This window comes from Scyliorhinus canicula, chromosome 4 (genome assembly GCF_902713615.1).
Source record: "Scyliorhinus canicula chromosome 4, sScyCan1.1, whole genome shotgun sequence".
NCBI classification, from domain to species: Eukaryota; Metazoa; Chordata; class Chondrichthyes; order Carcharhiniformes; family Scyliorhinidae; genus Scyliorhinus; species Scyliorhinus canicula.
The window spans coordinates 19,727,249-19,752,254 of record NC_052149.1 but is presented as its reverse complement, the minus strand read 5'-3'; positions in this window follow the sequence as shown (position 1 = coordinate 19,752,254).

Genomic DNA, 25,006 nt, shown 5'->3' with positions numbered 1-25,006 from the left:
GAGGAGCGGTTGAAGATGAGGAGCGGTTGAAGATGAGCGGGTGAGGAGCGGGTGAGGATGAGGAGCGGGTGAGGATGAGGAGCGGGTGAGGATGAGGAGCGGGTGAGGATGAGGATGGGGTGAGGATGAGGGCCTCCCTGATCCTGCGGGAATGTCGGAACCTTGCCACCGCCTGTCGTCTACCCTCTCTCTGGCTCATCCTGTAGTTCCTCCATGAGCCGATCCACCATCCCTTCGTGGTCCGGCTCCTGCCCTGATGAGGCTGCATGTCCCTGCTCCTCCTCCAGCATATCACCCAGTTGCTGTGCGGTGCTGTGGAGGGCACAGCAGACCACCGTAAAGCAGGAGTCTCTCTCGGGGGTGAGAACCACTGCAGAGCACCACCACAACGGTTCCAGTGTCAGAGCCACAGTCCAATGCACCACTCAATGACAGCACTGGTGATAACATGGGCCTTGTTTGACCGGGCCTCCGCCTCGGTCTCCAGTCTCCACACTAGGTGTCATCAGCCAGGACCTCAGCGGGTACCCCTTACCCCCAAAAGCCTACCCGTCATCCTGGGGTGGTCCTCGAAGATTCCGGGGATCTCTGAGTGTCCCAGGATGTAGCTGTCAAGCACGTTCCCTAGGAAGCGTTCACACACGTGCATGTTCTGGACGTGGTTGTCACACCCGAGTTGAACATTCAGAGTAGAACCCTTCCTGTTAATGATATACGTGCCATCAGTTATCCCCTGAATCTGGGGCATCCCGGTGCTGGCAGAGAATCTTGCAGCTCGAGCATCTTTGTGCGCTTGCTCCAGCTCAAAATATTTATCATCAACCCTGGAACGAACCAGTGGTCTAGAGGTTCAGGGCTGCAGTGACTATCACGGCCACCGGGAGCGGGTGTCCTCCATGGGGTGCCAGGTCCACGAGGATCTGGTACAAAGGCTGCACTGTCTCTTCGTTTAGACAAAGTCTCCTGTGGTACAATCGATCCATCACCTCCTCGGAAGACGATCGATGCTGCCTTCTACGGAATCTGGCCGCCTGGGCAGCCACCAGCATCGCCAAGGCATCCTCTGCAGGATCAACACCACCATCCGTTCTGGTCTCTGTAAAGAACTGGAGGAGGAGTGACAATCAGTTCGGGCTTCTGCCCCGTGACCCTTAATTCCCCCAAGCCTCCCCTGTCCTTGCGTCTCCAGCTTTCTCTCGGAGTATCATCCATCAAACCAGTTTTGCTGGAAAAGATTGCTCTGCACACTCCCAGCGGGAGCCCCTAGACCCCAGACCCCTGCCGGGAACATTAGGGAGACTGTGCTCAGGCGCACTCCCCTGATCCACATACTCACCCCTTGGTCACGAGACGATCCCCAGTGCTGAAGCCCAACTGGAGTGTTTGATTATTGGCTGCTGCCTCTATGGTGCTGACACCAAAAGTTCAGGCAAACTGTTCAGGCTTCAAGGCTTGGTTGAAATGTGATGCAATAATGAGACACAGCATGTGTACCCACGAGTATGCACTTGGGAATATTTTGTGTATTAAACAGTCAACAATATCTTTATACATAAAAAATACAAACAACTGAACAGTCCACATATCACAGTAACCATTAACCGGCAAAGAAAAGTCACCGTGCTGGCACTGTGCCATGCAGACCGGCACCTTTACACCACACGATATCGGTACAAACACAAAGCTACAACAATGCATTCATACAGTGAAAACCAAATACACATTAAACATCAAACAGTCAACACCACAGTGAAGAATCCACTTGAGAACATGCTAATTATTAAATGATTGACAATACCTTTATAAAAAAAAATGTTCGTTATCAAACATCAGTACAAACACAAAGCTACAACGGTGTACTTATATAAAGAAAACCAAGGACTCGTTAAACATTGAACAATCAATCGTACCAGAAAGTGACTTGCATCTAAATCAACCCATCACCCTCTCCCCAACCCGCAGCACCCAGCAGCAGACTCGCATCAGTGGAACATCGCTTAGTGGTAGTGACAGTACGTCGGAAAGTCATACTGATGCAGAGCATAGCGGAAGAGTGAGAGAGCACCCCTTTCCCCTCTCCAGCAGTAGAATTGGTTCTAGATTCCAGGCTTCGAAAGCAAAAGGGGCTGTAGCAGATAAGCACACGGCCTCCAGGCATCAAACAGTAAACAACAACAGTACATTAGCAAATACACGGCTTCCAAACATTAAACATAACGTAAACAGGCAACAGTACATAAAGGCACCAGCAAGTTGCACGACTTTCAAACATGAAACGGCAAACAGTCGTCAGCACAATAAAGACACCAGCAATCGGCAAATGCATTTCAAGACATCCAAGTTGCTCAGTGGAATGGGGCCAACACCCTCCCCCTCCTGTAGTACCATCTTCTGGTCACTTGACGTCACCAAGTCCGTGGTCCAGGACACAGCAGTAAAAGAGGCGGTAGCAAGCAAACACACGGTTTCCAGACATTGAACAGTCAGCAATACAACAAAGACACCAGCAAGCTGCAAGAGCAGTTCTTCATACCTCCAGCTTAGTTGAATTGGGGCACCACTCTTCCCCTTTGTCAGCACAGGCGGAAGCTTCCTTACTCCAGGCCACACAAGCAAAACAGATGGCAGCAAACAGACACACAGCTTCCAAGTAGCTGTAGCAGCATTCGGACCTCTTTGCCTCTCTCTCCCCCTCTGGCAGTTCCCAACAGCAGACTCTCAGAGGGAGTTAAATTGACCGTCAGCATATAACCAAGAACAGGGCTCTGTCCTGGAAGTGTTTGGTCGGACATTGTCGTAATTAATCCCTTTGAGTCCAAGTATCATTCTGTGCTGCATTTGCCAAGGCCAATACATCCTCCCTAAGGTGTCCAGAACTGCTTACATTACACAATGTATCAACTGCAATAACGTTTGGGAAATCATTGACAAGGTGCATAACATAGAGAGACTGTTAATAAGAAAAGAAACTACTTTTACACTCATCATTTTGTTTCTGTTTCATAAACATTATTAGGAGAGATTTACACATTGCTAAGCATAATGGAATTGTTGCACAGATGTATCATGACTTTTGCACAGGAATTAACCCCAAATATTGTTTCCAAGACAGCCGATTGTGAAAACAATAATGAGATTTTAATAGTACTTTTAATGCAACTGAATTATAATTGTAAGGTGTTTCAACACCAATCAAAGTATAATAGCCTTACTGTTACATTACAGTTAAAAGTGGCTGATGAAAGGTGACGGAGAAAGTCTTTATGAGGTTGTACTGGAAGTCCTGATTGCTGTGATCGATGTAGGATGTAGTAAACATCACAATAATGCTGCCGCTTTTAGCTGATTGTGAATAAAGTAATTACGAGTTGGATTATCAAAGCTAGCAATTGCACATTTTCAGCCTTTCCTCCTGAGGCTATAAAGTATATGGACATAATTCTTTCCAACTCCACTTTGAATGCAAAATAAACTCAAGAAAAAAAAAATGATTCATTCGTTATGAAAGCTGCCACTTTGCCTAAATTTGCTGGCAAAATTCGGCATCTTCAGATATCGGAATACCAACTCTTTATTTATGAATTGTAAGTATTTTTTAACAATTGTCATCGTTGAAATTGCGGATGGAATCACGGCATTTAAAAGACAGAAAGAAACCATTTGTCCCATTATGCCTCTGCCAATGTCAGCTCAGCCACTGGCCTTATTTACACTTTTCTGTGTTTTAAAAATATAGGGCGGGATTCTCCGTTGTCTGACGTCGATATCGTAATCGGCGATCGGGTGGAGATTGGGTGGCAACGGCCAAATTGGGACCGGCGGCGGTTTGACTCCGTCCAGCCATGCTCTGCCCCCTCAGAAATGGCGTAATCGTGTTGCGCAAAGCACGCCGTTGCAACGGCGTTGGCGTGTCATCGGAAGACCCTCCCGTGATGCTCCGCCCCCGATGGGCCGAGTTCCCGACCACGCAAGACACGTGTGGTCACAGCAGTCGGGAATCTGGCGTGGTGGCTGCGGAGTGTGCGCAGCACCGCCACACTCGGCTGGGAACCCTGCTGCTGGGCCGGGGGGGGGGGGGGGGGCTTCTGCAAGGGCTGTGGGACTGGTGGGTGATGGCGAAGGGATGGCCTGTGGAATCGCGGATGGCAAGTCTGGACCGCGCATGGCCGGCGCCATGTTGTATGGCGCAACCGCTGCAGGTAGTCGCCGAGCGCATGCATGGCCAGGGGCCCGACCATTCTCCGGCCGTTTTCGGTGCAGGAGCTGGGAGGTTCACCCGACTCCATTGCCAGCCACTCACCGGTCCCAGAAACGGTGAGAGTTCGGTGCCTATTTTGGCCTGCGGATTCTCTGTTTGAACCGGCACTTAGCCGCTGAACAGAGAATCCAGCCCATAATTCCTTTTCAATACATTTTCTGCCTTATTTTAAAGAAGTTTAAATAAGGGGCTTTTCACAGTAACTTCATTGAAGCCTACTTGTGACAATAAGTGATTATTATTATTATTATTAAGTTTCTAGCCTGTTTTGCAAGAGTTGCGGTTTGGAAGGTAGAGGTTTGGCTTGACAATAAGCAATGCCCAGCATATCGGGGGCTTATGACAAACAATGTGTGTGTGGATTATCAGACCAAAGTTATAATTGTTCAGTGGCCAGAGATCCCCATTACTGAAACTCTTTGCGGTCAGCATTGCTTTTGCTGTGATTTCCAAAATGGGTGAGAATGTGTGCTGCCAGCCGGTTTGCCAGCTCTATCCCGTCCCCACATCATTTTCCTGGAGGTGGCATGCAGAGCGGAGTGGGGGGTGGGGGTGGGGGGGGTGTGTGCAGGGTGGTGGGGAGGGGAGTGGTGGGGGGGGGGGTGTGGGGGGAAGCAGGACTGCCTTCCCTCCAAGCAGCCAATTACAATTCTCCAGCTCTCCAGGCAGGCTTTGAGGCCTTCCTCCTCCTCCTGTCTCATCGCAGTGGGACCACTGGCTGCCCCAGGTGCTCCATATATTATTTATTTAAATGTTACAAAGTCTGAAGAGTGTGCGCCTCGATCTTGGAAGTGCTCTCTCTCGCTCTCTTCCCGGGAAAGGCAGCCTGCTCTTTCTTCAGTGCTAATAAGGATGGTGGTGCTGCCCTCTGGCCAATAACTAGCCAATTCAAGCAAAATGCACAACTGTGCAACCATTCCCCACACAATGCAGAGTTCCGACTCCCAATTGCCCAGGTGTTGCCCAGGTCCTGAGGCCTTCAGGGAAAATCCTGCCCTGTGTGTCAAACCCACCTATCTCGGGCCTCTCCTCTTCTCCATGTTCTAACTGCAGTTCCAAAGGCCTCTTTGTTATCATTCTGCCATCATTTACCTTTCGACAAGAACATTTTTGCAGCCGGTATCAGGCAAACGTGAGTTGGGAAGTGTTGGCTGGTCTGAAGAGCAGTACCCTGCATGAACAGTGGATTAATTGCTTCAGGATTCCTGCAAGTGCTCAACATTAAAGTAGACGGTACATTGAATCATAGAATTTACAGTGCAGAAGGAGGCCATTCGGCCCATTAAGTCTGCACTGGCTATTGGAGAGAGCACTCGATTTAAGCCCACGCCTCCGTCCTATCTCCTGTAACCCAGTAGCCCCACCTCATCTTTTGGACACGAAGGGCAATTTCACATGGCCAATCCACCTCACCTGCACATCTGTGGACTGTGGGAGGTAACCGGAGCACCCGGAGGAAACCCATGCAGACACGGGGAGAACATGCAGACTCCGCACAGACAGTGACCCAAGCCGGGAATCGAACCTGAGATCCTGGAGCTGTGAAGCAACTGTGTTACCCACTGTGCTACCGTGCTGCCCTTGTTTATTCTTGTGTTCGGACTGCTAAGATGCCACATCAAAGGTTATTGTGGAAAATCAAAGCCCATGGGGTAAGGGGTAGCATATTGGCATGGATAGAAGATTGGCTCGCAAACAGGAAAGAGAGGCTCGGTATTAATGAATCTTTTTCTGGATGACACGATGTGGCAAATGCTGTACTACGGAGATCAGTGCTGGGCCTCAACTTTTTACAGTTTGTGTAAACGACTTGGATGAAGGGACCAAAGGTTTGGCCGTTAAATGTTCTGACTACATGCATGTGTAGCACGGCAGCATGGTAGAACAGAGGGCAGCACGGTAACACAGAGGGCAGCATGGTAGCACAGTGGTTAGCACTTTGCTTCGCAGCGCCAGGGTCTAAGGTTCAATTCCTGGCTTGGGTCACTGTCTGTGCGGAGTCTGCACGTTCCCCGTGTCTGCATGGGTTTCCTCCGGGTGCTCCGATTTCCTTCCACAAGTCCCAAAAGATGTGCTGTTAGGTAATTTGGTCATTCTGAATTCTCCCTCAGTGTACCCAAACAGGCGTCGGAATGTGGCGACCAGGGGTTTTTCACAGTAACTTCATTGCAGTGATAATGTAAGCCTACTTGTGACAAGTAAGTTGTGAAGAGGACATAAGGAGGCTACAAAGTAATATAGATTGGTTACGTAAGTGGGTAAAGATCTGAAAATGGAGCATAATGTGGTAAAGTGTGAAATTGTTCATTTTGGCAGGAAAAATAAAAAAGAATCATATTATCTAAATGGCGAGAGATTGCAGTGTTCTTGAGATGCAGAGGGATCTGGGTAACCTAGTGCACAAATCACAATGCAATGTTATAGTTATTGTGAGGGGAATTGAACACAAAAGTAGAGAGGTTATGCTTCAGTTACACAGATCATTGTTGAGACCATGGGCTGGATTCTCCAGTCGCCGACGCCGATTTCGGAATCGGAGATTGGGAGGAGAATCCCTTTCAATGACCGAATCGGGGGGGGGGGCATGTTTTTGGATGCTCCTTCCCCTCTGAAACGGCGCCATCGGGAAGTACGCCGCACGCCGTTGAGACGGCCTCAGGACATTACCTGAAGGCCCTCCCCCGATGCTCCCGAATGCCGAGTTCACAATGGCACAAGATACACGTGTTCGGGAACCTGGTATGGCTGCTGCGGACTGTGTCCAGTGTCGCCACAGTCTGAGGGGGGGGGGGGGGGGGGGGGGGGGGGGGGGGGAGCCATGCTGCTGGCTGGGGAGCCTTCGGCCGCTGTGGGCCATCGCTGTGCGTATTTGCGGCCATGGACCCGGCGGTTCTCTGGCCGTTTATTTCGTTAAGTCCCCGTGTTTTATGTGGCGTGGCTGCTGGCCCCATACCGGTCGGAGGGTCGGTGCTGGGACCTCGCTGATTTTTTCATCATAGAGTTAGACACTTCCTCCGAACATAGCCTCGAAATCGGAGCATCCAGCTCACTGTGTACAATGCTGATCTCCTTGGGTGGATTTCTCCCAAGCCCTTGCTGGTGGGAACAATGGCAGGTGGGGGGAGCAATTGATGGAGGCCCAAAAATTAGTTTGACGCTGGCTTAAATTTCCCAGGGGATCTTCTGCTGGTGCCCACCATGGTGGATCATGAAACCCGCTGGAGGCCGGCCTGAACCTCATTGGCATCCGGCTAATGGTGCAGTTGAACGTCTGACCACCTGGTTCTCCGTGGTGCCTGCGGGGAAACACGCTGGTGAAAAATACTTTTGTAACAACGTAGTGTGCAGGCCACACCTGACCAATGCCTGGGGCAGCCTTCAGTGTGCAGGATGGAGGCCGACAGCAACCCTGGAACATCACAGGGTTCAGTGGGTGGGTGGGGGTGGGGGGGTGCAATGTACAAATACAGGTGGACGAGCGTTCCAGAATCAATGTTCTAGAGTGGGCCCATCGTCCAGCCTCGGGATATTTCTGGAATTTCATTTTCTTTCTCAGGAGGGCCATCGTCCAGCCTTCGAGTGCTCCTGAAGATCTATCTTCCATTTCCAGTAGGTCCACCTTCTTTCTTTCTTTCTTCAATGAAAATGAAATGAAAATCGCTTTTTGTCGCAAGCACAATGAAGTTACTGTGAAAAGCCACTAGTCGCCACATTCCAGCGCCTGTTCAGGGAGGCTGGTACGGGAATTGAACCGTACTGTTGGCCTGCCTTGGTCTGCTTTAAAAGCCAGCTATTTAGCCCTGTGCTAAATAGTGGATTAGTGCTGTTGGGTGCCTTTTCAATATGGCTGGTCCTCAGGCCTGATCTGATCTGGAATACAGCACAAAGTATCCAGTTGCACGATTACTGAGGTCAGTGCCGGAAGATTTGACGTGCTTTCCCGACGGCCTCCGCAATGGGAAACAGTCCACTTTCCCACCCCAGCCACACCACTTAGCCCCCCAGGATGGGAGAATTCTGCCCTCATTTGAGGAAAGACGTAGGGTGGGATTTTCTGGCCATCCACGCTGGAGGAATCTCACAGTCTCGCCAACGATGCACCCCCTCCACGGGTTTCATGGCAGCGAGGGGTGCATTCAATGGGAAGCCCCATTGATCGAACAAGAGTATCCCACCTTGTATCTGCTGCAGTTCGGAAGAGTAAGCGGTGACTTGATTGAAACGTATAAGATTCTGAGGATTTTTGACAGGGTGGATGTGGAGGGGATGTTTCCACTTATGGAAGAATCTAGAACTAGGGGTCAGTGTTTAAGAATAAATGGTTATCCATATAGGACAGGGATGTGGAGAAATGTTTTCTCTTAGAGGATGGTGAGTCTTTAAGAGTCCGTGGAAGCAGAGTCTCTAAAGTTTTTTCTTTAAGCAAGGGGGTGAAAGGTTATCCGGAGTAGGAGACAATGTGGAGATGAGGTTACAATCAGATCAGCCATTTGACGGAGGAGGCTCAAGGGGCCGAATGGCCTACTCCTGCTCCTAACTTATATGTTAGTATGTATGCTCGAATGTATGTTTTCAGGCATGGTCATCAGCTGGAGGTTTAAACTATACCCTGGTTCGCATACTGCCTTCTGGGGCCTTCAGGCACAATCAACTGCTGCACACATTGTTACTATGGTTAGGATGGGTTGCAAAAAATTGGTCTGTATTTCTTTGGCCTCCATCAGTTGCTCCCCCCACCTGCCATTGTTCCCACCAGTAAGGGCTTGGGAGAAATCCACCCAAGGAGATCAGCTGGATTCTCCGATTTCGAGGCTATGTCCGGAGGAAGTGTCTCGCTCTACGATGAAAAAAATCATCAGGAGCACCCGAAGGCTGGACGATGGCCCTCCTGAGAAAGAAAATGAAATTCCAGAAATATCCCGAGGCTGGACGATGGACACACTCTAGAACATTGATTCTGGAACGTTCGTCCACCTGTATTTGCACCACCCCCCCCCTCACCCCCCCCCCCCCCCCCACCCACCCCCCCCCTCACCCCCCCCCCCCCCCACCCACCCCACCCACCCCCCCCACCCCCCCCTCACCCACCCACTGAACCCTGCGATGTTCCAGGGTAGCTGTCGGCCTCCATCCTGCACACTGAAGGCCGCCCCAGGCATTGGTCAGGTGAGTCCTGCACACTACGTCGTTACAAAAGTATTTTTCACCAGTGTGTTTCCCTGCAGGCACCACGGATTGAAGGGTGATTTACCTGAGGCATTTAAAATGGTAAATAGGTACAATAGGGTCACTACTGAGAAACTGTTTCCCATGTGAGGGACTCAAGAATGAGGGACCCCCTGGTGGAATCTCACTAACTTGGAAATATCTCTGCCGTCTCATTTAAAAGCAGGTCCCAACCGCCCAAAACATCGGCTGGTCGCACCGCATTGCAGTTTTATGGGTGGTCCTCAGGTAAGAGGCCTCCTCTTTGTTCATTGTCCAATTGAGGGCATTCAGCAGGTTCTCAAGGCAAGAGGCCTAATCGGAGGGCCTGAAGTTGTGGCTGGTCAGCAGCTCCAGAGGGAGAGATAGGTGCTGCTGAGACAGTATGGAGACCACAAGGGTGCCTCAAAATGGCGACACGTTCTGAAGACTTCCACAAATTAAAAAAAATAGCGACCACGGCACCCAGATTACTATTGTGGAGGGGAGGAAAGCCTGCCACTGCATTGCATGTGGTCCGTTGATCCTTGTGGCTCCATGTCAGCATATATAAATGGCCCCCATCCCTTCCCCATGCCCCCCTCCCCCCCCCCCCACTGTCCCGCCGCCCTTTGCCTGCCTCCAGGTAGCCAAATGGTCCAATCGACTACCAACCGCAGCCACATTGACCTCCACTCCAGCAAGATGACTCAGAAATGGGAATGCTTCTGAAATGTGCTGTCTTCAACTTTTAAGCCTGGTCCTCCCTCCAAATCCCCCTCCGCAGGTCTGAGAAGACGACACCCAAAGCCTTATAATTCGAGCAGGACAATTCAGGAATTAAATCAGGAAGAGGCAACAGACATCCTGAAATTATTTGCATCAAAAGGGTGAGTTGGAACTTTCAAGAGTGAGACTGGCCAATGGATCATTAACAGCATCAAATCAAAATGGAGCTAAGATGGTGGAAGCTGCCTCCATTGCCCCTTCAGGGAGGCCATTGCTGATCATAATTCTCTGTGTCAAACAAAATTCTCTCCATTTCTCCTCTGGCTCTTTTGTCAATTATCTTTAATCTGGGGCCTCCCGTTACCAACCCCCTCCCCATTTAATTTAATTTATTTTTAAATTAATTTAATGGAAGCAGTTCCTCCCTATTTACTCTCACAAAATCCCTCGTAATTTTGAACACCCTTCCAAGATCTCCACTTGACAATCCCAGATTCTCTTGGCTCCCTTCGTAACTGAAGTGCAATATTCCCCGGTGACAGTCTCGTGAACCTGACCTGCATCTTCTCCAAGGTCTTGACGTCCTGCTTAAAGTGTGGTGCCCTGAATTGGACACAGTTCAGAGGCGGAGTTTTAAACCAGCGATTTATAAAGGTTTCGCACAACCACTTTCTCTTTTATATTTTCTTCATCTACCGATAAGGCCATGGATATGTCATTTCAACAGCTTTATCAACTGGTTCCCCTGCCTTCAAGTATTGTTAGTTGAGAGATGTGTGTTATCTGGAGGATTGGTGAAGGTTTCTGCGTTTTAAAAAAAATGCCAAGGGATCTTTTATTTTTTAAAAATAAATTTAGAGTACCCAATTCATTTTTTCCAATTAAGTAACAATTTTAATATGGCCAATCTACCTACCCTGCACATCTTTGGGTTGCGAGGGCTAAACCCATGCAAACACGGGGAAAATGTGCAAACTCCACACGGACAGTGACCCAGAGCCGGGATCGAACCTGGGACCTCGGCGCCGTGCTAACCACTGCGCCACCGTGCTGCCCTCAAGGGATCTTTTATAACCACCTGAGCAGGTGGTTATGTTATGTACTCGTGGGGGCTAAAGATATATAATCCCAATATTTAAAAACAAATATATTGGGCGGGATTCTCTGACCCCCCACCTGGTCAGCGAATCAACGGGGGATGGCATGAATCCCGCCCCCGCCAGCTGTTGAATTCTCCGGCGCGGGAATCGCGCCGCGCCAGTCGGCGGCCGCTGGCAGCGCCCCCCCCCCCCGGTGATTCTCAGGCCCGCGATGGGCCGAAGCCCCGCCCAATCTATGCAGGTCCCGCCAGCGTAAATTAGACTAGGTCCCTTACCGGCGGGACCTGGCGGCACGGGCGGGCTCCGGGGTCCTCAGGAGGGGGGGGCGGCGATCTGGCCCGCGGTCGGGGCCCACCGATCCGCGGGCGGGACTGTGCCGTGGGGGCACTCTATTCCTCCGCACCGGCTGTGTAAGCCCCTGTGATGGCCGGTGCGAAGGTGAACCCCCCCTGCACATGTGCGGGCATGAAGTCAGCAGATGCTGACGCTTCCGCGCATGCGCGGACCCATGCCGGCCGGCGGAGTCCCTTCAGGCCCGGCTGGCGCGGCACCAAAGGCCTTCCACGCCGGCCGGCGGGGCGCAAACCACTCCGGCGCCGCCCTAGCCCTTGAAGTTGCGGAGGATTCCGCACCTTTGCGATGGCCCAACGCCGGAGTGGTTCATGCCACTCCGTCCCGCTGGGACCCCCCGCCCCGCCGGGTACGGGAGAATCCCACCCATTGTTTTATTTATTGAGATGTGGGCGTCGCTGGCTGGGCCAGCATTTGTTGCCCATCCCTAATTGCCCTTGAACTGAGTGGAGTGGGGCGGGCAGTTAAGAGTCAACCGCAATGCTGTGTGAATCTGGAGTCCCATGTAGGCCAGACCAGGTAAGGACGGCAGATTTCCTTCACTGAAGGACATTAGTGAACCAGATGGGTTTGACAATTGGAAATGCTTTCATGGTCATCATTAGGCTTTTAATTTCAGATTTTTATTGAATTCAAATTTCACCATCTGCCCTGGTGGGATTTGAACACAGGACCCCAAAAGCATCACTCTAGGTCCCTGGATCACTAGTCCAGCGACAATACAACTTCGCCCCTGCCTCCCCATTACTGAAGCGGTGAGAAGATAAAGCTGATAAAACAGCAAAGACATTCAATAATATTCAATTCTAGAGTGCTGAGAGACAATCCAGGTTTTTCTTTAATTCAGTCTGGGAATTTGAGCATTGTTCACAACCCTGAAGCTTATTGTCGATCGTTAGCCACCCTGATGGTAAAGATTTGTTACAACAGATTGTCTTACTGGGCCACTTCAGTGGACAGACCTGACAAGCTGAGTAGAATTCTTCCCCTAAAGGTCATCAGTGAATCAACTGGGTTTTTACAACAGTATTGATGACTAACTTTACCGATGCTAGCTTTTTATTTCCATAATTTATTTGACACTCCATTTTATTATAACTAAATGCAAAATCTTAAAACGCCGCTTTCGGATTTGAATCACCATTCTCTCAATTACTTGTCTGGGTCTCTAGATTATTAGAAGAGTAATTTGATCAATACATTAGAATGTGCAGGATCACACTGTGATCTATGAAGGTAATGACTGATATTTCCACCTCAGGCAACAAGGCTGGCTCATGTTGCTTCATGTTTAAATAAACGAATATTGGATAGAAATAGAAAATTTGAATGTTTCTGTTCTTTAACACTAGTAGCGTAGTTGAATGTGTGAAACTTTGCGCAGTATTCAGTTGTACGTAATTAGATCAGTTATTAGCTGCCGTCTTATTATCAAGAACCATTTCTTTTTGTTTTAAATTAATTTCCTTCTGTCTTACAATTGTGGTGATGTACCGAGCCACGAAAACAGGCTTGAGGCCTAGGCTACCAGGGCTCCCTGGGTGCCAGAGGGAGTGCCAGGGTGCCGCCCTGTCCTAACCCTGGGGGGAGGGGGGGGGCTCTAATAGCCTGGGAGAACACCTCCCCCTCCCCCCCTCCCCAACTGTCATTACGACTGGTCCACGTTTGTGTGAATCAGAACCAGTACTAAATGGCGCTCTGCCGAGGTTTCCCAGGCGTGGCTGTTAGGGAGCATCCAGCGAACACATATTAAAATGAGCCTAATGGATGATTTAAATATGGAAATCTGGATCACACTCAGTGAGGGCGAGATCCCGATCACGACGTCTCGCGAGATTTTGTTCGATCGTTGCAAATCGCGAGAGAGAGAGGCCTCTCATGAGATTCACCAGCCTCGACCTGACACCAAGTCGGGCGCGGCGATTCCATTACATCGCACCCCAAATCTATGCCCCTTTGTTATTGACCCCTCGACTGAAGGGAAATGTCAATACCTATTTGATTAGGTTTGAGGTGGGTAGGTGGTACAGTCCCCGTCTGACCCCTCCTGCCCGATTAACCTCCCCCCCACCCACCAAACCCACCATGGTGAGGGCATTAAAGTCCACCTTATGAACCTCCGTTTTGAAGTTTCCAATTCACCTAGCCTCAACAGCCATTTGGGGACTAGCGTTCTAGATTTTCACTGGCCTGGGTGAAGCAAGGCGGCTCGACATCACCCTGAATGGCTCAACCCTGTAAACTTTAGGTTATGCCACCTAGTTTGTGGGCTACACTCACCAGAGTTTCTCTCTATCTACCCATCAACCTCTTTAACCATCATATGTATGGCAGCCCTAATTCTGAACATTTTAAAGTGTGCGTTAGTGGAATAATAAAAGTACAGCTTGCTGTTAACAAACTATAAAGATACGATTTCATGTGTCTGAATGCAATTTGCTGCTTTGAGCTTCAGAAGATAGTTTCTATCGGTTTCACCTGTCAACCTCAGCTGTCATATATCAATGGTTTTTCTTTAATCCTGTTCTCACAATAATCTTCTCAGCTGTTCTGTCCTTTAATGTTGTTAACTGTAGAATCTTCACATCTCTTGTCACTCTAGCGCACAGTTTTTTGTCTGGTTCTTTTACAGTATCTGCCACCCATTATACACAAAAGGCAATTGTTCACTGATCTGTGAAGCAAAATTATTTGTTCTGATGTAAATCCACTAATCAAATAAAAAAGACTTCAGTTGCAGTTACTTCCTTGTTCTGCTGAAGTGACAGTCTATCTGGAGTGGTTCTCTCACTACTTATTCAGTCACATTTTATCCTGCCCTCGTGCGACCCTCGATAAAATCCACCCAGGGCTCCGTCACGTCAGTTTTCAAACTTAAATTCATTGATTCTCCCGATGACATTGTAAATAAAGCAAGACTGAGGGAAATGACCAATCTCCAACACCCGGCCCACCCTTTCACATTTTTAGCAGGGTAGATGTTTCTTTCTGCCCCCCCCCCCCAGTCCCTTTTTGGAGGTTACCCTTTCTCCCATTATTCCATTCCCCATTGAAATTATTTTTGTAAGTCTTGTTGCCTTTTCCACGCTCTTTCAAACCTTTCCTGACCACATCTTCATTGTCCCTTCCTACACGTTTCTTGGCTTCCTGGTTGGTGTCTATCCCTCCCCTCTCAAAGTGTTCAGGGACATGTTTTGATATGCCGGCTGGTCTGGTAGCACAGTGGTTAGCACCGTTGCTTCACAGCGCCAGGGTCCCAGGTTCGATTCACGGCTTGGGTCACTGTCTATGTGGAGTCTGCATGTTCTCCCCGTGTCTGCGTGGGTTTCCTCCAGGTGCTCCGGTTTCCTCCCACAACTCCCGAAAGTAGGTAATTTGGGCATTCTGAATTCTCCAATTGTGTACCCGAACAGATGCCGGAATGTGGCGACTTGGGGCTTTTCACAGTAACTTCATTACACTGTTAATGTAAGTCTACTTGTGACAATAAAGATTATTATTATGAAGAGTCCCATTCAAATGTAACCCAAATTCATGTGATGCTCAATAACCCCACTCACAAAACTAGAATCACAAAAGAAAACGAAAATTCAACTGATTCATTAAAAAAAGTATATTCTTTGCTGGAAGGGGTAAATCGCTATTTATGGGAAAATTATGGAAGCAGAATTGGAATCCCTGGATGGGGTGAAGGCTAAATGGGAGAAGGAATTGGGGGAGATGCTGGAGGAAGTGCTGTGGTGCCAAATTTTATGGAGGGTAAGGTTGGCACCAATACAATTGAAGATAGTTTACAGATCACATGTGACGAGGCCGAGAATGAGTCACCTGTTTGAAGGGGCTGAGGACAATTGTGAAAGGTGTGGGAGGGAGCTGGCCAATCATGTGCATGTGTTTTGGTCATGTCTAAAACTGAGGAAGTTCTGGAGCCCCTTCTTTAACACTATTTAAAAAATAACTTTTAAGTGCCCAATTTTATTTTCCAATTAAAAGGCAATTTAGCGTGGCTAATCTACCTACCTGTACATCTTTGGGTTGTAGGGGTGAGACTTACACAGCCACGGGGAGAATGTGAAAACTCCACACGGACAGTGACCTGGGGCCGGGATCGAATCCGGATTCTCAGTGCCGTGAGGCAGCAGTGCTAACCACTGCACCACTGTGCCGCTCCCTTCTTTAACACCAAGTCAACAATGTTACAGTTGGGCCTGGAACCCAGTGCCCTGGGGGACATATTCGGGTGTCGGACTTGCCAGAGTTCCAGTCAGGGTCATTGGGCAGATGTCTTTGCCTTAGCCTCACTGGTGGTGAGGAGACGGTCCTATTGGGTTGGAGGTCAGTTGCTCCACCCTGTGCCTCAATATGGCTGGGAGGCTTAATGACATTTTGGAGCCTTGAGAAGGTTAAATTTAGCTTCAGAGGGAATGAGAAGGGTTTTCACAAGAGATGGCGTCCGTTCATAACTCACTTTAAGGAATTAGCCTTAGTCAGCAGCTAAAAGGGGGGTTAGTTAGATCGTTGATGAATTGATTTTGGGTTGAGGAAGGGTTTGTTAAATGTTTGTTAAATATGTATAATGTTATTTATGTAAAAAGAAAATTGAAAAAGCTAATAAAAATATTTATTAAAAAAAAGTATATTAGTGAAAGAGAAGTACTGTTCATCTTTTACTTGATTCCAAATTCCTTCAAGATCAGATTTTGAGAGGAAATGTACTCTTATTAGGCTCTTGGGCCTGAAGGTCATGAGTTTAAGTCCCATTCTATAGCGATCAAACACCCAATGTATACTGCACAATAATGCCAACCTGTGTGCACTGCTCTATTGTCAGAGATACTTCCTTGGATGAGATGTGAAGCCTTCTTCGGTGGACATAAAAGATCGTGCGACACTATGTGGAAAAAGAGCAGATGCTCCTGGCCAATATTTATTTTTTAACCAATATCACATACAAATCATCACATCGCTGTTTGTGGGGCCTTGCTGCGTAAAGAAAATTGGTTGTCACCTTCATTACTTAATTAGCTCTAAAGCACTTTGCGGGGTAGCCATAGATCATGAAAATCATGCGTCAAATACACATCAGTTTCCTTCCCTTTTCTTCTTGCTGCTGATTTGACCAAATCCTGGTTATTTATTTTTTACAAAACAAAGTGAGGGATAAAATGTTGCTGCTTCTATATGTCACCCAGTGCAAATACTTGTTACTGAGCAAAGTGCCCTTCAAAGAGCTCCGCTCACTAACTTTAACGAAAAGGCGGATTGGATTGGAAGGCAGAGAACACCACTTTATACTCTGGTCTACTTCCTCACTCAAATTAGCAAGAAATAATTAAAGGTTAATGCACCAATTGTTTTCCCCAGTTGCAGTGTGAACACAGTGTTGATAGCTGGATGTTAAGCGCTTTCTTTAAACACAATTAGTGCAATCCGTGAAAATGATCTTTACAGGCCGGTGCAAAATTTTCTAATTTGTAGATCTTATTTTGCATCGTGTCATTGGGTGACACCATGTTAATGCAGAAATGATGATGTAATGTGACTTGCAGTGGTTCGCAATGACAGGGTTGCCACTCATTTCTTAGCCGTGCTCGGCGGAGATGCACACCCAGAGTTTTGATAAATCACAGGACCGTTCCCTCTGGTAATTTTTATTCCTCTCTCTTTTGGGGTAAGTGTCCTTTGGTTTCAAAAATTGAATTACACTGGGGACATAATTTTTTGTGACATAACAGTGTGATTACCAGGGCCAAGACATCGTTTTTGAGATAAAATGAGTCAGGTACATTGACAAATTTATGAAATTATGTTTGTGACATTTTCACCGCTTAAAGGCTGTAAATGTGAATTGCACCACTTAACTACATAGGATCACCCTAACAGGAGGACGCCATTCAGCCCCTTGAGCTTGTTCTGCCATTCACTTAGATCACAACTGATCTGTATCCTAACTGCTTGTATCTGTCTGGTTTGGTCACCGTTAACAATCGTACCTAATAAAAATTCTATCAATCTCAGTTTTGAACTTCTATATTCACCCAACCTCCAACCTTCCCTCCCTTCTGGTGGGTATGATGTGGAAATGCTGGCATTGGACTGGGGTGAGCACAGTAAGAAGTCTTACAACACCAGGTTAAAGTCCAACAGGTTTGTTTTGATCTCGAAGACTTCTTACTCTGGTGGGGAGACAGTTCCTGATTTGTATAAGCCTACTTGTGACACTAATAAAGATTATTATTATTAAAGATGTGGGGCTGGATTCTCCGCACCCTGATGCTGAAATCGTGTCCGGTGCCAGGGAGGAGAATCCAGTTTCACGGATGGAATCGGGATCGGCGCCGACTCCTCGGGGAGTATACCGTATCCACCACCTGCGGCCATTGCTTGAGGCCTGCACCGATATTCTTCCCCCCCACGCCGGCTGAAGTCCTGATGGCGAATTTCTAATATGGTCCCAGCCGTTCGGTGTGCAGGGTGCCCTCATACAGGACTGGGCCTTTATTGTGCGGGCAGTCTGGGTTGGGCACGCGGCCTATCGGGGGCACTATTTCTGCGGTCCAGGTCTGCGGTCTGAGTTCCGCCATGGAGCACTGGAGGCCGCTGCTGTGCACATGCGTGGCCTCTGACCCGGAAGTGTGGGGGGAGGTGGGGGGGGGGGGCTGCATCGGCAGCTGGAGCTGCAAGCTCCACAACAGCTGCCTGCTAGCCCCCTGCAGGGTCGTGAATCTGTGGCCTTTTGACGCCAGTTTTTCTGGCGTAAGAGACCACAGTTTTCACAACGGCATGGGAACATAGTCCCAAAAATGGAGAATCTAGCCCGTGTTTTCTGACAGCAACCTGTTAGCTGAAATTTTAAGGTTATGCCTCCTTGTTCTGGACTTCCCCCACCAGAGGGAACAGTTTCTCTCCATCCACCCTATCAACTCCCTTAATCATTTCAAATGCTAAATTGCTTAATTGGATCACCCTTTAACCTGCTGTACTCGATGGAATACAAGCCTTGTCTTTATAATCTGCCCTCATAATTAAGCTGTTTTAGCCCTGGTATCACTCTAGTGAATCTGTACCGCGTCCCCTTAGTCTGAAGGAGGTTTGCAAAATTATTTAGTTTGATGCAATGCTGGTTTGCGATAGGCTTAAGGACATCCCAAGCAGCTCTTGTGGCGCAATGGGTCACAATCCTGGCTCATAGCCAGAAGCTCAGGGTTCGAGTCCTGCTCTTGGACTTGATGGCACAGGAGGTGCGGTCGTAATGTGGCCTAAAAAGGTTGATTTGTCAGCCTGTAAATCCTTCCAACACACCTATTGCTGGCAATAAAAGCGGGAGAGTCTTTTGGTCCGGCATACTCGACACGGAGTTGTGCTCCACAAGCTGTAGCCACTGGCAACAGCTGGTAACCTATTCCAAGTAAAACTAGCCACAGAAACAGGCATAACACAGTCAAACAGACTGAGTTTTAAATTGTAAATCCTTCCAACATTTGCCAATTCAGACGGCAAGAGCGTGAGAGATTCCTTGTCAGCCACGTGATGGACAGAAATTGGAGTCACTGCCATCACTATCCACAGTTACAACATGCATGCAAAAATGTATGTTGCCGCGACACAGGTGGCACTGGTAACACGGTGACACGGATCCAGGTTCAATTCTGACGTTGGAATTTGCACTGCTGCGTGGGTTTCTTCCGCTTGCCTCCTACAGTCCACAGATGTGCCGGTTAGGTGGATTGGCCACACTAAATTGCCCCTCAGTGTGGGCTTGGGCCTAATTGGGGTGGTCTTTCTTTTTTTTTAGAAAAATATGTGTGCGTGGATGGATGGGGGTGGGCAAGAGGGAGGTGGTGACCAGCGCCCGGAGGGTCTTCTCTGTGCAGGAGGCTTCCTCCATTCGGTCCCTGTCCGCCTCCAGCTCTTTCAGCCACCTCCACACCCTCTCTGCATTTCCACCCAGTGAAGTGGGGTGCTCTTTTGGAGGGTCGGTGCACTCGATGGGTCAAATGGCCTCCTTCTGCACTGCAGGGACGCTTTGATTCCAAGATGACACTTGGGACTCCTGGTGGGTGGACAAGTTGACTGGATGGCTGGTGTGGATCAGATTGGTGCCAATAACATGATGTCTGATCCCCATTCTGGCAGGGATAGAAGCGGAAACTGCCTCCTTGCCAGGTGGAGGTTGCGGCACTGACGGTCAAACCTGCCTTTGGGCAAAGCTGTCAAGAAGAAGAAGAAGTTGACATCCCATGGCATTGCTGGGGGTGCATTGTACAGCACGGTGGAACTGAAGACAGAGAGCAAACAGACATCAGAGATGGTAAGCAGACCTGGGATTTGCAAATACATTTTGTGTGAGTTATGCCTTAAGACAAGAAAGAGAATGCTCAAGTGTTATTTGATTGGTCCCTGGGTAAAATGAGATAATCAGAAAAGTACCGCAAATTCTTTTGGCCCAGGAGTAAGTTTAAAGTGTGATATGGCTGTTCACAAGACGTAAGCTCTGCAGCTTGTGTGTATAAGACAGAGTACTGTAGCATTGTACAGGTGATCTGAGTATTAAAAAAATAAAAACAGACCCTAATCATTGGAAGTCAGTCAGAAAGAATGTGAAATACAGTTGCTCCAATAGAAGTAAGCACAAATATAGTCAATAGGCTCATTCTCTGTGAAAATGTTTGACAAGCAACAGCACGCTCAAGGGCTTTGCTAATGGTCAATGATTAAAATGACAGTGACTTGATTTTCAGCCAAGGAGATTTCATGAGTCCACTGACCCAGCTACAAATTAGTGTAGGGTGAGAAGTAGGGAGAGGATTTTAAGATTAAATAATGCGCACTTAATTCCCTTTTCTTTGATTTTATGCGGGATTTGAATTGATCATGACTATATTCCGTAATAACACATTTGAAATGAAGTTACAGGCAGAAATGTAACCCACAGGTATTTATGATTATTTTACTTTACCTTGTTAAACAGTTAATCTACTAAATAAAATTCAGCCCTTTTGTTGATGACTTGAAACCCGAACTGAACTTATTAAAGAAAATACACAAGTCCCGTTTGGGTAAATCAAAGCTCCAACAGCGAGGGATGTCAAGATATCTTAAAATACCCTCCTACGATGACAACACCTTTGTAAATACTGTAAATCTTGGCAGCCATCATTTTGTTTTTTACTCGACACAATAAGCATGGGTTTTAGTTAAAATATTAGCCCTTTAATTTTTAAAGGGATGGGAGAACGCAAAGGAACCAGAGCATCGATGTGATTTAAAAATTTGATCCTTAATTTCATCAGCATGTGAAGAGCGAAAAGGGCATCATATTTGCCACGACGCACATTGACAATTGGACTTTTTTTTTAGTTGCGAATGTATCCTTTCCTTCCAGCAATCATTCATCAGGCTAACAGTGATGCGTGGTGTGTTGCGTTTCAGTTGTGTTGTACAAGATTAAAGTTTCTTGAAAATTTGAACCCCTCAGACTTACACTGGGGAAAAAGTCTACTGTCAGAACACAGGCCTCTCCCTCGATACACATTATTAGAGTCTTTTTAGAGACAAGCAGGCAATTTTGCTGTCATTGGTCTCGTTTGAACAGAATATGTTTATCCTTGCAATACTCCAGGGGGAAGGTGTCAGAAACGGATCACCCATGTGCAGGTGACACAGCTGTTACACAGTCAATGGAAGTCTTTTTTATGTTACTATTAAAATAGCTACTGTAGACACATTCTACCTCTTGCATGATTTATTGCACAAACCAAAAGTTTACAGTTGCAACAAGAAATAGTCACTATTGACAGCTGATAATACTCAAACACAAACTTCAGACATTATCTGCGATGTCTCTTCATACTGAGAAAGTACATCTAATTATACATTACTTTGATTAATTTCGCATATTTTTATTTAAAATTAAATGGTTGTGCCATTGGATTGACAAGAAGTGATTTAAAACTAATAAAGCTTTCTGCTGCAAATATTTATATGCAATCTGGCACTGCAGTTTTACCGTGGTAATTATTGGCTGCCTTCCAAAATCGCAGAACATGGAAAAGCAAAACAGTTTGCCAATTTATTTGATATATTTTAATATATTTTTAAAATATGAAATCCTTTGTAAGGTGAATGGTGCAGTGGTTCAGAACGGAACTTTTTATCCATTTGCGGCTGTTGTTTCAAAACACGCACCGGTGGACCATCTTGAGGGTCTCATATCTCAGGTAACTTTTAAGAGTTTTAAATCCAATTACTTTGAGGGGCAGCTTTCTTTGTTTGTAGATTTGGCTTTGCAGCTGAGAAAAATACCTCTTCAGTTTTGCCCTCAAATGTGGCAGGGTAGCACAGTGGTTAGCACTGTTACTTCACAGCTCCTGGGTCTCAGGTTTGATTCCCAGCTTGGGTCACTGTCTGGGTGGAGTCTGCATGTTCTCCCCTTGTTTGCGTGGGTTTCCTCTGGGTGCTCCGGTTTCCTCCCATGAGTCCCGAAATACGCGCTTGTTAGGTGAATTGGACATTCTGAATTCTTCCCCTGTGTACCCAAACAGGCGCCGGAATGTGGCGACTAGGAGGTTTTCACAGTAACTTTGTTGCAGTGTTAGTGTAAGCCTACTTGTGACAATCATAAAGATTATTATTATCATGCCGCACAGCTCGTCACCATTTGAGAGTCGTAAGCAATACAAGTTTTGGAAATTGGGAAAACGGTATGATGGCAGGAGACGTTGGTTTGCAATTTGTGTTTAGAGACTTTGAGATGACGTAGCTAGTACTCTATATTGTATACCGGCTGTGTTATTACTGTTGCAGGAGCATTTGATGCTACCACCAGATTCAAAATGAAGAAGTGCAATAGTTTCTCATGTTTCTAACCATCCAAAGCGACTATAAGCGAATGAATCAATGTTGCTCGACCTTAACCATAATAGCTGAAACCGTGTATTGTTTACGGTTACTAAATACATTAAATACAAGTGCTGTCACGGAAATTTGATACCAGTGGAATCCTGCTCAATGAATCCCTGCTTAATTTGATGATTCCACGACAAAATGCCACTGTCGCAATGGCCCACTTGATTGAGTGTTATTGTCAGTTTGACGAAATATTGAAAGACATAAGCAAACCTGGTATCACTGGTATTCACATTGGTGACAAACGTTCTGATGGCCCATGATTGCCAAGCTTTGTAAAATGTGAAGGGCCCAAAATGTGGAAGCAAATTGCCGATGTCAGAATAGGAAAGGAGTGCACGGTGTCACAGAGAGAATGAGTTGTCTACATATCTCAGCAAAGAGGGTGAGCGCTGTATCGTAAAGAGGATTGGTTATAAACAGTCACAAGAGTAACAGGGGACAGGGCAAATGGCCACCAGACCAAGAAGGATTTGGATGTGGGCTATTAGAGAATGAAGCTCAGAGGACACGAGAGAATTCAATATTGAAATCTTGCTGCGGCATTAAAGAATTTGGTGTATAAACCATCACTACAACACCAGAGTATCAAAGTAGTAGATCACCAGGAGGCATATATGTAAACCATCGCTAAATAAGCTGGGAGTTGGAAATAAAGCAGCAACTTCTTCCTCTGCACATATATGGCACATTTTGATTTTGATGCCCATGCATTGAAGTGGTTTGAATCTCGGTGAAAGCACTCTATTTTCTGAGTCAGTGCGTTTTGATCACATTCTGGTTTTTCATTTGGATTCTCAATTCAATATTTATCCCGAGTGAACGCATGCCAAAAAGATGTGAGCCTTGGAATGATTCTGGAATCGCTGTTCAATTTGCTTTCTCTGTCACTATGAAGCGAGTGTAAAGGGATGTACTCACTGCTAATTTTCAAATAACCTTTATTGTCACAAGTAGGCTTACATTAACACTGCAATGAGGTTACTGTGAAAAGCCCCCAGTCGCCTTTTCGGGTACACAGAGGGAGAATTCGGAATGCCCAAATTACCTGACCAGTGCGTCTTTCGGGACTTGTGGGAGGAAACCGGAGCACCCGGATTGAAATCCACGCAGACACGGGGAGAACGTGCAGACTTCGCACAGACAGTGACCCAAGCCGGGAATCGAACCTGGGACCCTGGCGCTGTGAAACAACAGTGCTAACCACTATGCTACCGTGCCGCTCACTTCACAAGGCGAGGCTGCAGTCCTGAAACTGACTGCTTCCTAATATAAGCTCTGTGAAAAGTGCCAATAATTTAGTCTTTGCCGATAGTATAGCTGGAGGCAGCAATTTCTTTGATCTGTGAGACACATTCGCTGCTCGTGTGGATAACACAAGAATAAAATAGCCTTTAAATGTTACCACAAGCCTGACAATAGCTTCATTATAACAGGAGTATTATTTGACTTAGGAAGGACATCAAGAGTCTCTCTCATTATGAATGGGGTTTAACAATGCTTGCGGTTCATTATAAAGTGAGGGGGCCATTCTTGAATTATTTGTATCTTTCTGTTGTGGGCTGATGGGGTGTTGGTCAAATACAATGATGTTGCTGAAGGCTTTCTTTCAAACCATCGTCAAGTCGAGGACAGCGTAGAGGCAAAGTGGAAGAGAGTTTCCCAGGCCCGACATGTGACAAGACATCACCTTGTTCTTGTACAGAATGAGCACAAAGACACTGCGAGAAAATGTAGCAGCAGCAGCTATAAGTAATAAAACTCTGTTGAAATTCAAATACAGCACTAGAGAAGAATGAATGTTGGTATTTCTCTTTGCAGAAATTATTTTTTAATCAGCACAATTTTAAAAATTATGCTTTCCCTTCTTCAGTAGGAAAGATGCTACCAGGCATGCATTGCTGCTGTCAAATGGGCATTCTTGACAAATAAGGCATTGGTTTCCATGCAGAATGCATTACAATCGGTGGCTGCAGGTGACGTGCAGGAATTAGAATGCAAGTAACAATCATTATAAAGCCCTCAATCACAACACTGTCTCTCAACATTCCCATTTTGCGTTCTGTGTTATGTTGCAGGACATTTATTACAGTGTGTTTCTCGTTCTCATGAGCCAAGCTCTTCAGATCCAAGGATGAGGGTGGGAGTGTATTTCAGAGCTGGTTATGAATTGAGCAGGAAACCACAGATAACCACGTGACAATGTGGAACCAAGAGGATTTGCAGTGCGGCAAGAGAAACTAAAGTGTCATTGTTATGAAACGTTGGCATTCGGGATCGTTGGGTGTGGTATTTGGGTCTTCTGCTGAATGTTACATGGTTCTGCCACAGAGTGCCCTCGAGGCAGCATGTGCGAGTTAACCCTTAGGCGGCACGGCAGCACAGTGGTTAGCACTGCTGCCTCACAGCGCAAGGGACCCGGGTTCAATTCCGGCCTTGGGTGACAGTCGTGTGGAGTTTGCACGTCCTCCCCGTA